Below are 14,143 nucleotides of genomic sequence, written 5' to 3'. Positions count from 1 at the left end.
ATATATCCAAAGTTTCTTTTCTGTTTTTTTCTTTTTCATGTAATTCTGTAATGGTTATTTTCTGTACATGTGTAGAGACACAGAAAAGAATGCAGGAGTGGAGAAATTGGAATTGGGGATGGAAGAATCTGTATTGCTAAACTTCTCTCTGAAGTTGTACTATTACCTGTCCTTCATGGTTTCTCCATATCCTCATAAGTTTTTCTTATTGCTGGACTTACAAAATTTTGCCAATTTCATAGTTGTGAAATGATACTTCATCATTTTAACTGGCATTTCTGTAGTAACTAGGGAAATTCAATACCTTTTTCAGATGTTTATTGAACATTGAGAATCCTCTTCTGTCAATTATTCATTTGTTGGGTCATTTTTTAAATAACATTTTTGTCTTTATAGATTTATGAGAATTCTTTAGGTACTTGGATACTAATCCTTCTTTGATTATGTAACCAAACATTGCATAGCAAATATATCCTCTCAATCTATGCTTTGACTTTTGTGATGAACATATATTTTTTTTCATATGCCTAATTTACTGCCTGAATAATTCATCTTTCTGTACTGCCCATAATGCCACCTGATATTTATCAAGTTTCCATAAATGTGGGGATATATTACTAAGTCCTGTATTCTATTTTCTTGGACTAACTTCTATCTCCGAACCAAAGTTACAATTCTTCAGTTACTGCCATTGTATATTAAATGTTAATAGTCAATACAGAAATTCCCCACACCTTGTTCTTCAAAATTGTGTTGACAAATTTTGACCCTTCCCTCTTGCAAACAAACTGTAGAATTAACTTTTCAAGTTCTATGAAAGACTACATGAGCTTTCAATAATAATTACTTTAATTTTATAGATTAAATTACAGTCAAGTCTTCCATCCAGAAACAAGTATACCTGTTAATTTATTTGAGTTTACTCTTTGATTTTTAATAGATAAATTAACCCTGGGTCAAAAGTGACTGCTCAAAGTCACATAGCCAATTAATAACAAAACCAGTGGTAGAAGTAAGATCTCTTGACTCCTTAGTAGCTCTTACACTAAAAAAGGTTTAATTATTTAGTCAATTAGGAAAGAAAATCTTGGAGTCCTTGCAGCTACTACACCCACCAGCAGGAAGGTGAATCAAGCATCCTGAGTTTACTGGGCCCTTGATAAATCAGAGTGTGGTCAGAAGACTTGCTGTGAAGGCAAATTTCATCCGTTGCCTGTTCCTATTAGATCAGAATCCTCATTTTGAAAAGATTGCTAGGTTATTGGTAGGCACAGTAAAGTTTAAGGGAGATTGCTTACCAAATGGAATCCTGAAATTCATTGCATTGTTTTTTTTTTTTCCTCTAAAACCTGCCATAAATGCATGTATATACATATATATGTGTGAGTATATGTATACATATATACAAATATATGTATATGCTCCTTAGGTTCCCCCACAAAAAACCCAGCATATCTCAGGCACACTGAGGCTTCTTTTGATATCTGTAGTTATTCATGAAGTAAATACATTTGCTTTGAAATCACTGGCTGCCCCAAATTGGCCTTTTAGCTACTCTATCCCACTGGGAAAAATTCTGTAGGAAAAAGATGGAATACTGAGGAGACAGAAGCACAGATTCAGTCTTTAAAGTAAAACAAAGAAGAAAGATCAAACGATTTTTTTCAAGTAGTCACATACTATTCATGGTAATCTACGGTCAGCCTTCTTGTTTCACTACCACAGCAGCCAGTTATCTATATGGGGTCGCGGGGGAGGGGGGGGGGGGAGGGGGGAAGGTGAAGAGCAGGGATTTCAAAAAAAAAGAAAAAAAGAAAATGAGATCCCTGCAATATCACCTTAAGCCACTAGGGGTATCTTTGTACCATTTTTCATCCTGCACTCATTTGGAGTGGAAACCTATATTAGGGGAAAACCAGGGTCCTCGGCATTTTTTTGCTAGCTGTGCACCCAGAATCCAAAAACATTTTAGAAAGAAAGAATCCACAGTTCTTTTGGTCATCCGAACAGGGCTACGAAATCGCTCTACTGGACATCAGCACCAGGGATTCATTTTTGAGGTCAATTTCCAATCGAGATAAATCTATTGGATTAGTAGGATTATCTGATTGCAGCTGAAAGAAGTAACGTTGTTTGATCATTTGTATTTCTTGCCTGATGCTCGGATTTACATGGAGGTGGCTTCGGGTCCTAAGGATTCTGGATCGTGGTTGCAGCTGGAGAGAAAAAAGGATCAATCGACACGTTTTGGAAGTGTCCGTGGGTGAATAAAAAAAAAAAAAAAAAAAGGAATGGTGGGGGGGGGGGCGCAAAACGGGTTGCGGCTGCTTAGAGAAGAAAAAAAACAAATAAAGGAAGCATCTTGAATTGTCAAACAAGAATTACCGAATGCTCAAGATTCCAGAATAAGCGTCTAGGAACTGGTAAATACTTGGAGCAATTCAGCTTGAATTTGACGGCGAAGTGTTGTAGAAACTGTCTCCTTGAATTATTGGAAGGGGACTGGGCAAAGATGAGGGGGCTCCCTCTGTGGATTTATCTTATTGAGGGTAAGTTTGGGGTCTTTTATTGGGAGGGGGCTGCCTGGGTCTGTGTGCCGCTGCGCGGAAGGTGCTGCGGACGCGGTGCTTCTGAAATGGGGAGTGAAGTGGGGGGATGTGAACCACCTCGCACATCTCCGGTAGATCTCTAGGGAGCTACCTAGATCGAGCTTAAAAACCGTGTTTTGTGGCATCAGTGGGAAAGCCGAGCAATCCTCCAACCTCTGAACTTTGCGTTGAAAATCTCTCAGTTGAGAGATCCCTCTTGGATCTAGTGCTTTCTCCTACTGATACTTTAAAGAGAGGAGGCAGCGATGCATTGGAAAAACCTGCATGTGGAGGGGGAAAGCCCAAGTAGAAATCTCTGCTATCTCTGCCGTTGTTTTGGCAGCTGTCTTGGCTTCTAGGGGAATTTTGCAGGGGGGATTGGCCGTTTTCGTATTGTCTCTTTCTCCCTTCCCCTTCCCGCCTCTCCCTCCTCCCCGCCGAACACTAAAGGGTTACAGGTTCACTGCATCTGATAGATACTGTAAGAGTGGGTGACCGGCCACACGTGTTGTCTTGTAATTCACTTGTACGACTTTGCATAATACAGTCCGAGGTAACTTTTCTTCGAGTTGGACCAGTCCAGGAAGGCGTTGCAGCCTTTCTGCCGAGGGCCCAGGCTGGCAAGTGCGCCAGGCAGCCGGCTGTATTTCCAATGCATGCCTACCCTGGCTGCCTCGCCACTTACTGGCTTTTCTTTCCTACTGAGCGGTTGCGCGCGCGTTTCCAGACGTTTTCTTGCTGCTGAATTAAGAGCTTTTTTTTTTCTTTTAAAATATTATTTCATTGCTCTCAACAAAAGCTCATCTTTATTTACGGAAGGGAAATAAATTTCAGTAGATGTAATTAAAAATAATCACTCCAATGAGTGAATATTAATTGACTAAGGAAACTAAAAGTTGCTTTGGAATCCAGAAAAGCATATAATTCTGAACCAATTTTGGAGTCCGCATAGATTCAGAACAATTACGTAGAGAGAACGGATTTAAAATATGTATATAGATATGTTAAATAAGTTAAGGCACTCCCCTGCCTTCATAGGCTCCTTATACCTTCAGAATGTTAGTTGGCTTTTCCTGTTTAAGGCCATTTCGTTAAATTTTAAACCTCATTCAGCTGCACTAGACTACACTGGAAATAGATAATTGTTAAAACATAAAATAATGTATTTTCTACATGTTATTATTTTAAAGAAGAGCATCAAATATTTTTGCAGGGGTCTCTGTTTATAGACTATGAAATATATGTAGATACCATATACCTTTATTGTTTTAGCATTAAAACCTCTACATCGTGAACTCACTGAAAGGCAACTCTTCAATGTCATCTAAAGCACTCATCATCCAAGTACTTCAAGAATTCCAGATACATCAGACATTCTGGTATTAAAAGAGGAGCCTCACCAAACTTTCTTCTTGGATTTGTATGTATATGTGTGTTTCTTAAGGCTAAATTCTGAAGCAAGATCAATGCCATTCCTTTTTCCTTTTTAAGATTAAATAGCAAAAAATGAAACTCTTGTCTCCCAAGGATTCTACAGTGGAAAAGTTACTACTTATTACTGCAGACTTTGAGTTTTTTTAGAGATTAAAAAGATAGCAAGAAATCCTGCAGGTGTGTTAGTTTTAAGAAGGTATCTCAGAGGCTGGGTTTGCCTTTTTTTTTTGTTTTTTTTAAACACTAAGTCATGTGGTTTAAGTGCAGCATGAGCTGGAAGAATGGATATTCTGTGTTTTAGTACATTCTAGCCACTGATCATAGCTACACTGTCCACTAATATTAACATCTTTTTAAAAATTTAAGTTAAAACAGACAGCTAACAAATAACAAAATATAATAGTAAATATATCATGAAGGCAAATGTGAGATGGATTAGAATCCCTCTTTATAGGCTAGTAGAGAATATAATGTTGATACTATAAAAGTAGATGGAGAGTATGATACATGAAAAAGGAAGTCCTTGTAAAAGTTAATTTACATCTTTCACAACCACGGACCCAGTGGTAATGGATTGCGCAATGGTGCGAAAGCCAGCAGAGTTAGCTTAAAGTGCCTTTGTCATGACTGAACAGTGTTTTCCTCTGGCGAGAATAATCAATACTTTGTGGCCCCTTGTTCCATTTTCTTTTGGCAGTGAAAATGAAAAGGTGAAAACTTTAACCCACTCTGTGGTTTCTACAAGCAGTTCCTAATATAAAACTTTGGTAAACTTTGTAGGTGGTAGATCCACTTTGGAAAGTTAATAATAATATACCCCCAAATAACCAGTAAACGAAGAGCAACTTACCCAGTTAGATAAATGTTCTCTATTAATAGAGTGAATTATTTTGAGAACTATTAAAAAACCTCAAGAGTTCACTTAGTTACATTTGCTCTACTTTATTCAAATAACATTTTTTTTTTGGTCATGACTGTTAAAAAGAACATGGTGGCCTATGATCATTTGTCCCAATTTTGCTACAGAATACACAAAATGTGGTAGTTTGGGATAAAGAAGCAGAAACTCTCAATTAGCCCTGAAGATGACAAGCATGGTTTCTAATGTGTGTGATGAGAAATAGCTTTGGATTCCCCAAGGCTTATCACCATGAATAACTCACGTTGCTTCACTGGAGCTTTGCTGCACCTACCCCTAGAACCCTTCCATGTGTTCTAGCTGGCCTAACATTCAGGGGGTGCGAATACATTTGCTACAGATTTGTTTCATGATTTTGAGATATTTAAATAGTTAAATGTTATTCTACACCAATCGATTTTTTTTTTAAAGGAAATTGCTCCACTCTTAATTGAAAGCAAAATGAAAAGGGCAATCCTATTTTAATGATTTGTTGGAATTTAACACATGGCATCTCAAAATGCAAATCTTCTGTTTCTTTTGCTTTGTCAAGAAATGCTAAAACAAAACTTAAAACTTAGAGTTAGTTTAAAACTTCAGTTTTTAATATTTCAAATTTGCAAAGCCCAGAAAATCTTTGAAAAATTAACATATAGAAGACTCATTATAAATCTAGGGTGTCCTTTTAAATGCCTTTTGAAAGATAATTTAAAACATTTTGAAGTAGGTAACCTCTTAATCTTGTGGGATAGCAACATTCTCAACTGTTCCTAAGAAGAATTTCTTAATACTAACAGGTTTGATTACTTTTCCTTTGTTATTAATGACATCACATTGATAATGTCAACTGTCACTCTCTTACTATAGAAGGATATGAATTATTTCTGTCCCCCGCCCCAACAAAAAACACCTATATGGTAGCAAACGTGTGAAAGAGAGAGAGACTGTCAACTCTAAGCTTAACTGAAGTTAAGGAAAACTAATAAATCACTCCAGGCATTTGAAATTATCAGACGTTAAACTTTTGGAGGATTTTATATGAATTCTTTTTATAACAGTCAATATAATCTGTTCTGTGCCTGTTTCCGTTGCATGTAAGAGAAATTCTAGTCAATGGCAAAACGCTTTACTGCTGCCATTACTGCAGACTTTATAGATGAGAGATGTGTCAGCATGTTAGCTTTAGCAGTAATGCCTCTTTTGTGTGAAACCTTATGGGCCTTGCAGGCACTCTTTCATCTTGACACTCATAAAACGTTCAATCCCCATATTTATTATTTAATTTTCTTCCTATATATAGCAGCCGAACACTTCAATATATGAATGTGTAGCCAAAAACTGACAAGCAAGCGTGAGTAGGACTAATGAGTTTTAATAATACACATATTAGGGATTGCTAAAGAAAGTTTAATTAAGAAAAACAAGTTAAGCATGAAATTCATTTTGGAACAAATGCAACTTAAGTTATTACTGCAGATGTAAAATCAAAAACCACAGGGATACATGACAAGAAAGAAAGTTCCGGGTTGAAACTAGACCTACTAAACGCAGTTGACATCTTAGGACCTGCCTTTAAGTTGATGCACTTGGCTCTGCCTTATGAAATCAAAGAATATACACTATTTCAGAGTTTTCACTTTTCTATAACAGTTTTGGTTTAATATGTTAACTGTATCCAGGCATGTTCTGTACCAGTTCCCTTCAGACACAGTAGCCTTTCAGTAGCCACACAGTAGCCTTTCACTTTTCTGTGGTCAGTTTTCCTAATACCGTACATGCCTACCTAATCTACCAGTCAGAATCCATGCCGTCCCTTTGGGTGTGCAGTAGGTGGTGTTTCAGTAAGAGGACTGCTCATGTATCAATTTACCTGCACCTATGGTTCTGCTTGATTTGGGGCATTTAGAAATAAATTTTAGAAATTGTGTATGTTTGCCCATTTATTTATTTGGTGGTGGCATTTTACATCTGGGCAGAAGTTGGAGAGGAGACAGAATACTGGGCAAACATTTCCTTAGAATTTCGTCTGTATTTAATGTATACTTCTTGAAAGAGGGAAGCAGTCAGGCAATAGCATGAAGGTCTTATACATGCTCTTCAACAACTGTCTTTTTGGCAACATCTGTTTGATAGGCTAACTTATTCTAATACACACCTTTGGCATCACCTATGTGTAACAGTGGGTGTTTCCTCTTTGAAATACCCAGTGAATATTGAGTCTTTGAGGAAAAAAAGAGGTTAGTTGTAACACTTCAAAGTGAATTGAAAATGTTCTTGTCTTTTTTTAGATAGTTATGAAGCATACTTTCATATGGAATACTCCACGCTTGGAAATTTAACATGGTCACTCATTAAATCAATGAATACTGACTTGATAAAAACTAACTTGGAATTATTGTTGGTATAAGTTTTTCCCATAGGTCCACCATTCCCCTTATGACACAACTAACCAGAAAAACAGTGATTACCACATATCACACTGACAAACAGTTGTCAATATTAAGACCTGAAAAATCATACTCAGCCATCTAATAGTTGACCATAAGGCCACAAGGAGTAAAGGTTCACTTCAGTAACCATTATGTTTCAAGTTTCAAGTCAGTGCATCTGTCATTTTTAATTTAAATCTATATTACTTAGCTGTCCAAAACTTTACACACATGTGACATTGTTATCTATCCTTTTTCTTATAGGTAAAAAAATAAAGTCACTTAGTGTCTTTACCTCTTTAACTGTGCCCAGTATTCTAATGCATATGTTGCAATGAGATTGTTGCCAAAAGTTTCTGTTATTTAAAGCTGTGGTCTTTAGTAATAAACCTGAGGAATTATTTAATATATGAGTAATACATTTTACATGCTGCAATAATACAGTGGTATAGCTTATATAACCTCTATAATGGCAGGGGGTATTGTCTGGCTTTTCAAAGCTATGTGTTTCCTCCCAACACCCAGAATAGTGCCTAACATATTACTAGCAACTGACAAATATTGCTGAATGATTAAAAAAATCTCATCCTAGTCTTGCCTATTAACAACTAAATATGTAACCTCTTGCTTAATACCTGATCTCTTCATTTTTGCTTTTAATTTTTCCAAACCTAAGTCAGTTGTTACTTTTAATTGATATATATTTTAAAACTATGTGCAAATTCCAAAAGTAGAAATATACTGAAAAGATTGAATTTTAATTAAAGACAAATAAGAATTGAAACTTTTTAGTGAAATTTTTATGTAGTTTATTTATTGTGATAAATTATTTTATCAGGACTCACAAGTATAATAGGATTATTCGAGGTTATAATTTAGCAAAATGAATATTAAAGTTATTTCTGCTGTGTAGAAAATGTGATATCTCGAGGAACTTTGGAAGCACTAATGCAAACACTTAAAACATGGACAGTAAGACCTAAAATATAATCATGTTTGGCATTTTGGTCATTAATTCTTTTTTCAGTTTTTAAAAAATTTATAGTTACAAGTTTCCTATTGTTCAACTTTATTTAAATGGTGAATTCACTTAAACTTATGTGTATATTAAATTCTTGTGTATTCATTGATGTTTCGTTACACAAATGGCACATGGATAGAGTATTGCTTTGAATTTTGTTATTGTTAGTACTAATAGAACTGTAATATGAAAGGAAATAAAAGATGTGAATATCTGAAGAAGATTGCAAGTATAATCGTCTGTCACTTTGGGGCAAAGCTTGAGCTCTAAGCCAAATCAGGAGTGACAGAACCCTTACTGTTGTCTGGTACCTTACATGAAAGGAGTTGGTGGTCTCAGTCCAGTTCCTAGCAGACAGTTACTCGCTAAACAATAGTAACTATAGTATTTGCCAATTCCTGCAGAAACCTAGGACTGAATGGGGATAAATGTTTAACTACCCCTTCTCTGCTAATCATCCTGCAAGGGGTCAAGATTGACTCACCCTGGCACAGGGCCACACTGAGAAACTTAGCACTGCCTCTGCCAACGTTGTAGCCATTGTCTGCAGCACAGGATTTTAAAGAGGACTTCAGTTAAGCAGGGCCCCAGGAGTGGCAGTTCTCCACTCTTCCCAGGCACAATGCACCATAAACAAGAATAGACTTAAACAGTGACTTGAGAAGGTAGCACTGCTCTTAGGTTGTACTGTCTTCACTATAAAGATACTGGCAGGCATACTTAAGTTACCTAAGGCATACTTAAGATCCTGGCAGGCATGCTTCTGGACACAATGACTTGCAGCCCCAAAGTAGCCCTTTTCAGACAAAAGCTTCAGTGTAATATCAAGGGAAGTAATCTACTCGACCTGGCTGTCTCTCCTGAGCTCTTGAGTGATTATTCATTTTCTTCTAGGAGAGTCACAGCATCAGCAATTGGTTTTAAATATGTGTCCTGTGGTATTTGACGTATGCATTAAAACAGTTGCCTGTGCTTTTATTTTTAAACATTCTGTTTTACAGTTGCTGTCCTTCAAATCCTTTTAATGTCCTTCCACCTTTGAAAGTTAACCCTCTTCTGTAGATTTTAAAACAGCAATTAATATGTAGATTCTGAGAGTAGGTTCAGAGTAAACAGAAATAAAACTTATTTTATATAGTCAAATGTTAAATGGATTGTTTCGCTTGATCCCCAAAATAAAATAAAGGAGAAACTCACTAACGTTTAGCCATTTGTTGTAATGATGGTCTTAGTAGAAATATTCAGTTGTAGAATGCAGAAGGAAATGCTATCACTTTGATCTCTTTTTCTTTCTGCTGTCAGAAAGCTGTTATGGCATCTTCAGATCTCACTTTTTTCCCAAATGGTAACAAAATTAGTCACCAGTCTATAAGAACATGCCTCCACACCTCTGCATGATGAGGAATTTTCATTGTCCTTCTATTTATCTTCACCTCTTTTCTGTTATATCTCCTTTTGCTGCCAAGTGTAATTAAGATAATGCCTTCACAGCGGTCATGTATCACAGTTGAATAAATAAAATCTGAGGGTAGGGTTAATGAAAGAAAAATAATATATAGAATGAATGGGTTAGTCATTCAAGAGATATTTTCTAATGACTTACAATGTAATTAATTGTTCTGGGGATGGTTGCTTTCAAATCAACTGTTCAAAAGCCATAGCCTCTCTTCTCAAATATTAAGGCTAACCTGATTGTTATTTTTGTGACTATAATTATTCTCATCATACTTGGGGTAAGATCTCACATCCCGATTTTTTGGCTTGATGCCTCACCCTTCTCTGAAGTCACACTTAACTCTTTGTTCACAGAGAGGCCCAGGCTTCACAGTGTTTGGGTCTTCTCTTGCCTCTGACAGGATTTGTCCCCTGTCAACTTCCACTCATCTGTCAGAACCCAGTTTACAGATTACTTCTTCAGGACAGTCATCCTTTTTACTCAAGACTCATTAACTCTCCCCTCCAAGAATTATCCTTTGCAAAGCATTTATAACTAAATGGTGTGATGGATTTACATAAAGTTTGTCTTCCCTGTTGAACTTTAGTCTCTGTGAGTGTCAGCACCATGACTATCTCCTTCTTGTGGGTCTTCCCAGTGCTTGGCACTAAATGATGTAATAAGGATGAATAGGGAATCTGAGTTTACAAATTACTGTGGTGAAAAGTACTAAAGGTTCCCGAAGGAAAAAGGCAACAAATGCTTTGAGAGTTGCAGAGAGGGAGTGTTTTTGTGGCTGGGAGGATCTGAACTGACATTTGAATCTTGTTAGTTCAAATGGCCTTGAGGGATCCTGGCTGGAGTCTTTCCAGGCAAAATCTAATGGGAAGAGTATTCCCCAGGAAGGAAGAATCTTGGTAAACAAGTTGGATTGAATTCACTGACCAGGACTCTCAGTGATGTTCTTTGTTTGTTTGTTTTTATTAGAATTGTATTTTCACTAAGATAGTTTGTTCAGTTCAGTTCAGTTCAGTCCAGTCGCTCAGTCGTGTCCGACTCTTTGTGACCCCATGAATCGCAGCACTTCAGGCCTTCCTGTCCATCACCAACTCCCAGAGTTCACTCAGACTCATGTCCATCGAGTCGGTGATGCCATCCAGCCATCTCATCCTTTGTCGTTCCCTTCTCCTCCTGTTACCGGGTATAATATCTGAAATATACTTACAATTTTTCCTGGCTATTCTTTAAAATATTTTGTTGGTAAATTTTTTTCTCTTATTACTGTCAAATTTTAGTTTGCCTTTTCTCCTACCATTCTATTTTCTCTACTGTTGGCTTACATCATTGGAGAAGTTCATTCAGAGTGGAAGTAGCCCAAGGAGAGAGAGAACAAGTAGAACCCTGCTTACATGTTCTGTGACGGGAAGGGAGAGTGGGCTGTAAACTGAGAACCCGCAGAGACCTGCCTGCCCTTCCTCCTGGAAGGGGGCTCTGGGCAAAATTGAGGAGGAGGCAGGGTTTATCTTTAAACCCTTTAAATTCTTCTGCCTTATCTCTTTCTATTTGTTGAAACTCCCTACATTCATAAAACTGTGTTCTTTTTTTTTTTAATTGAAAAATGTTTCAGAGGCTTTGTGTTTCTGATTTTCAGTTTAATTATCTGTTCCACAGAGATGATAATTCTTACTCGTGGTAGTTGGTGCTGGCATTGATGAAGTTATTAATTAATTGATGATCATTGCAGAATATACTTGTCAGGACATTTGTTCTCCATAGCTATATGTTGGTATGGCCACAACATGGGCTATGATAGCACTTGAACTTCCACATGACTACTCTTGAACTTTGATATTCCCATCTATGTGACTTTTGGTTCTAATCCTGTCTGTTTTCTCCTTGTGCCCTTCTGGTACTGCTTGCTTTCTTCCCTAGATTTAGTTAATCTGTTAAATACTAAAACGACCAATTCTTATAACCTTTGCTCCTTGAAATTCCATCATTCTTACCTTGTTTATCCTCAGTCCTAACTTCTGTCATTTACTCTTTGCCTCATGTGATGGAACATTGCTGGGAAAACTTTCATGCCATCTGCTCCAAATTATGCCTGTTAACCTCATATTTCCCTCCTGTTGGTGTCCTGTGTTTTTCTTTCTAAAATCTCTCAAACTGAGCACGCGACTTTATTGAGTTAGTCTCATTCAGGAGCAAAATGTCATGTATCCTACACAGGGCATATTCTTTAAGAGGTAGGGAGTCTTGTCTCTGTCTCTCTCTCTCTCTTTTTTTAAGCTCTGTGGTCTTGAGAAAGTTATCTTGCCATATAAAGTCTCATTTTCCTCCTTTCAAATAAGAATAATTGGATTATAAGTTTGTTGTGAGGACTAATGTAAAGTGCTTGAGACAGCTTGGCAAGTAGCTGTGATCTCTAATATTAGCTGGTTTTGATGTCATTTTCACATAAATTTAGATATATTTAACTATACTTCAAACTGATGTATAAAATATGAAAATAAAACTGTTTCTGGTTTCTTCCCCACCAGTTCATTTACTGAGGTAATGGTTTCCACATGTTTGTGGTCATATACTACTCTGTTTTTGATAACAAAATCATAAAAATTATGAAATATATATTTATGGCTTCCCTGGTGGCTCAGACAGTGAAGAATCTGCCTGTGATGCTGAAGACTTGGATTCAATCCCTGGGTTTGGAAGATCCCCTGAAGGAGGAAATGGCAACCCACACTAGTATTCTTGCCTGGAGAATCCCCATGGACAGAGGAGTCTAGCGGTCTATAGTCCATGGGGTTGCAAAGAGTCAGACATGACTGAGCAACTAAGCATAGTATATTTATGTATATATGTATACATATGTATATATGTATAAATATATATATATTTATACTCCTTGATAAATCTTTCTATTATCAGATTGCAACACAACACAAAAATAGACATCAAATAATGAGAAAAAGTCAGGGTTTTTTTTTAATATCTTATAAACTTGATAGCTTCTTCCCATTATTTATTAATATCTAAAGTTGTAGAGATTCTTAAGGCACAGGTCAGAGCTACTAAAATGTATCTGTATTTCCATTTCAAAGTTATCTTCTTCATGTTTTCAAATATTTTTTCTGCCTGTTATTATATATGACAAGGTAGTCATTATTTTCAGTCTTGCAGTATAGCTGAGAAAGAGCTTATGCTAGAACCAGGAGAGGTTTCATTTCTGCTCGTTTCACATCCATATTCTATTGTTAGTACTTTCTTTTAATCTGTATTTATCTTGTGGGGAAAACTTAATTTAGTAGTCAATTTTGTGAGGTTTATATTAACTAAAACATGATGAAAAATGTGTAAATGTGCTTATCCAGTGGTATTAGCTCTAATACATCACCAAACATTGAAAAGGAGCAGTAACAACAACAAAATGCTACTCCTGGCAAATCCACTACAGAATAGAACCATCACCTTCCCAAGAACATCTCAAGTGCTGTATGCAACATACAACTGTGTGAGGTCACTGGTATGAAACCATGTATACATATTATCAAGCTTAGTTTTGTTCTCTTTATGCTTTATAAAAAATTATAATACATAAAAGTTCAACTATTTACTTCCCTTCTCTCATCTGGTCCTCTTGTGGTGGGGTATAAGCCCATTACTTTGGGGATTTCTGCTCCACAGTATTGCCAGTTTAATTTTCTTGTGAATATATTTGATAATACTTTCCCCCTCCTAAGTCTATTTAATGGCTTTTCATCATCCAGTGAATAAAATATCCAAACTCTTTAGCCTTTTAATGGAGAGCTTGCTTGATTTGGCTGTAGCCTGCCTTTCAAGTCTCATCCAGTGCTCAGCCTCACTTACTCTGTGTTCTGGCCAAACCAAACTGTGCCCTTCTCAAATGTGGCTCCTTCTTTTTCCTTTCTTTCAGGTTTCTCAGGGAAAAAAATAAAAGAGACTCTGAGATGAAGATTTGCTTGTTAAAAGTTTATTTGGGCTTGCCATTGGGAAAAGCACCCAGGCGGGGAGAACCAGGGAATCACCACCAACCTCTCCCTTGGCCCCTTTCCGTAGGGAGCTTGGGGGCTGGAATGGCCCCTCTGAGTGTGTCTGCATTGAGAAAGGAAGAGCAGACCTTTGTGCACTGGTGTGGACTTCCTGCCTTGGAGTGTGAACTTGCCCTCAGGGAGGTTGAGCGCCACACTATTCACTACATATATTTTCCACTGTTTCTAGAATGTGCCCTCTACCCAGAATTCCTTCTGTGACCATCAATGTTGGTCTAATTCTTTGAGGCCGAGCTCATATTCCTCTTGATTCATGAACTCTCTTGTT

General features: G+C 37.0%; 1 protein-coding gene across 7 annotated transcripts in view; it reads left to right on the top strand.

Annotated features, from left to right (window-relative positions):
* Window positions 1-14,143, top strand: part of NLGN1 (neuroligin 1) — a 957,229-nt gene that overhangs the window by 183,076 nt on the left and 760,010 nt on the right. Inside the window, exon 1 of one of the 7 annotated variants that reach the window (XM_024989872.2) lies at window positions 1,777-2,549. The exons of 5 other annotated variants lie outside the window; for them this stretch is intronic. The gene's annotated coding sequence lies outside the window, so the exon portion shown is untranslated. Of the gene's footprint in view, window positions 1-1,776; window positions 2,550-14,143 lie in introns of those variants that run through there. One more of the 7 variants, XM_024989878.2, reaches the window with a different exon arrangement.

Source organism: Bos taurus, chromosome 1 (genome assembly GCF_002263795.3).
Source record: "Bos taurus isolate L1 Dominette 01449 registration number 42190680 breed Hereford chromosome 1, ARS-UCD2.0, whole genome shotgun sequence".
NCBI lineage: Eukaryota > Metazoa > Chordata > Mammalia > Artiodactyla > Bovidae > Bos > Bos taurus.
This window is presented reverse-complemented; position numbering and strand designations above follow the sequence as displayed.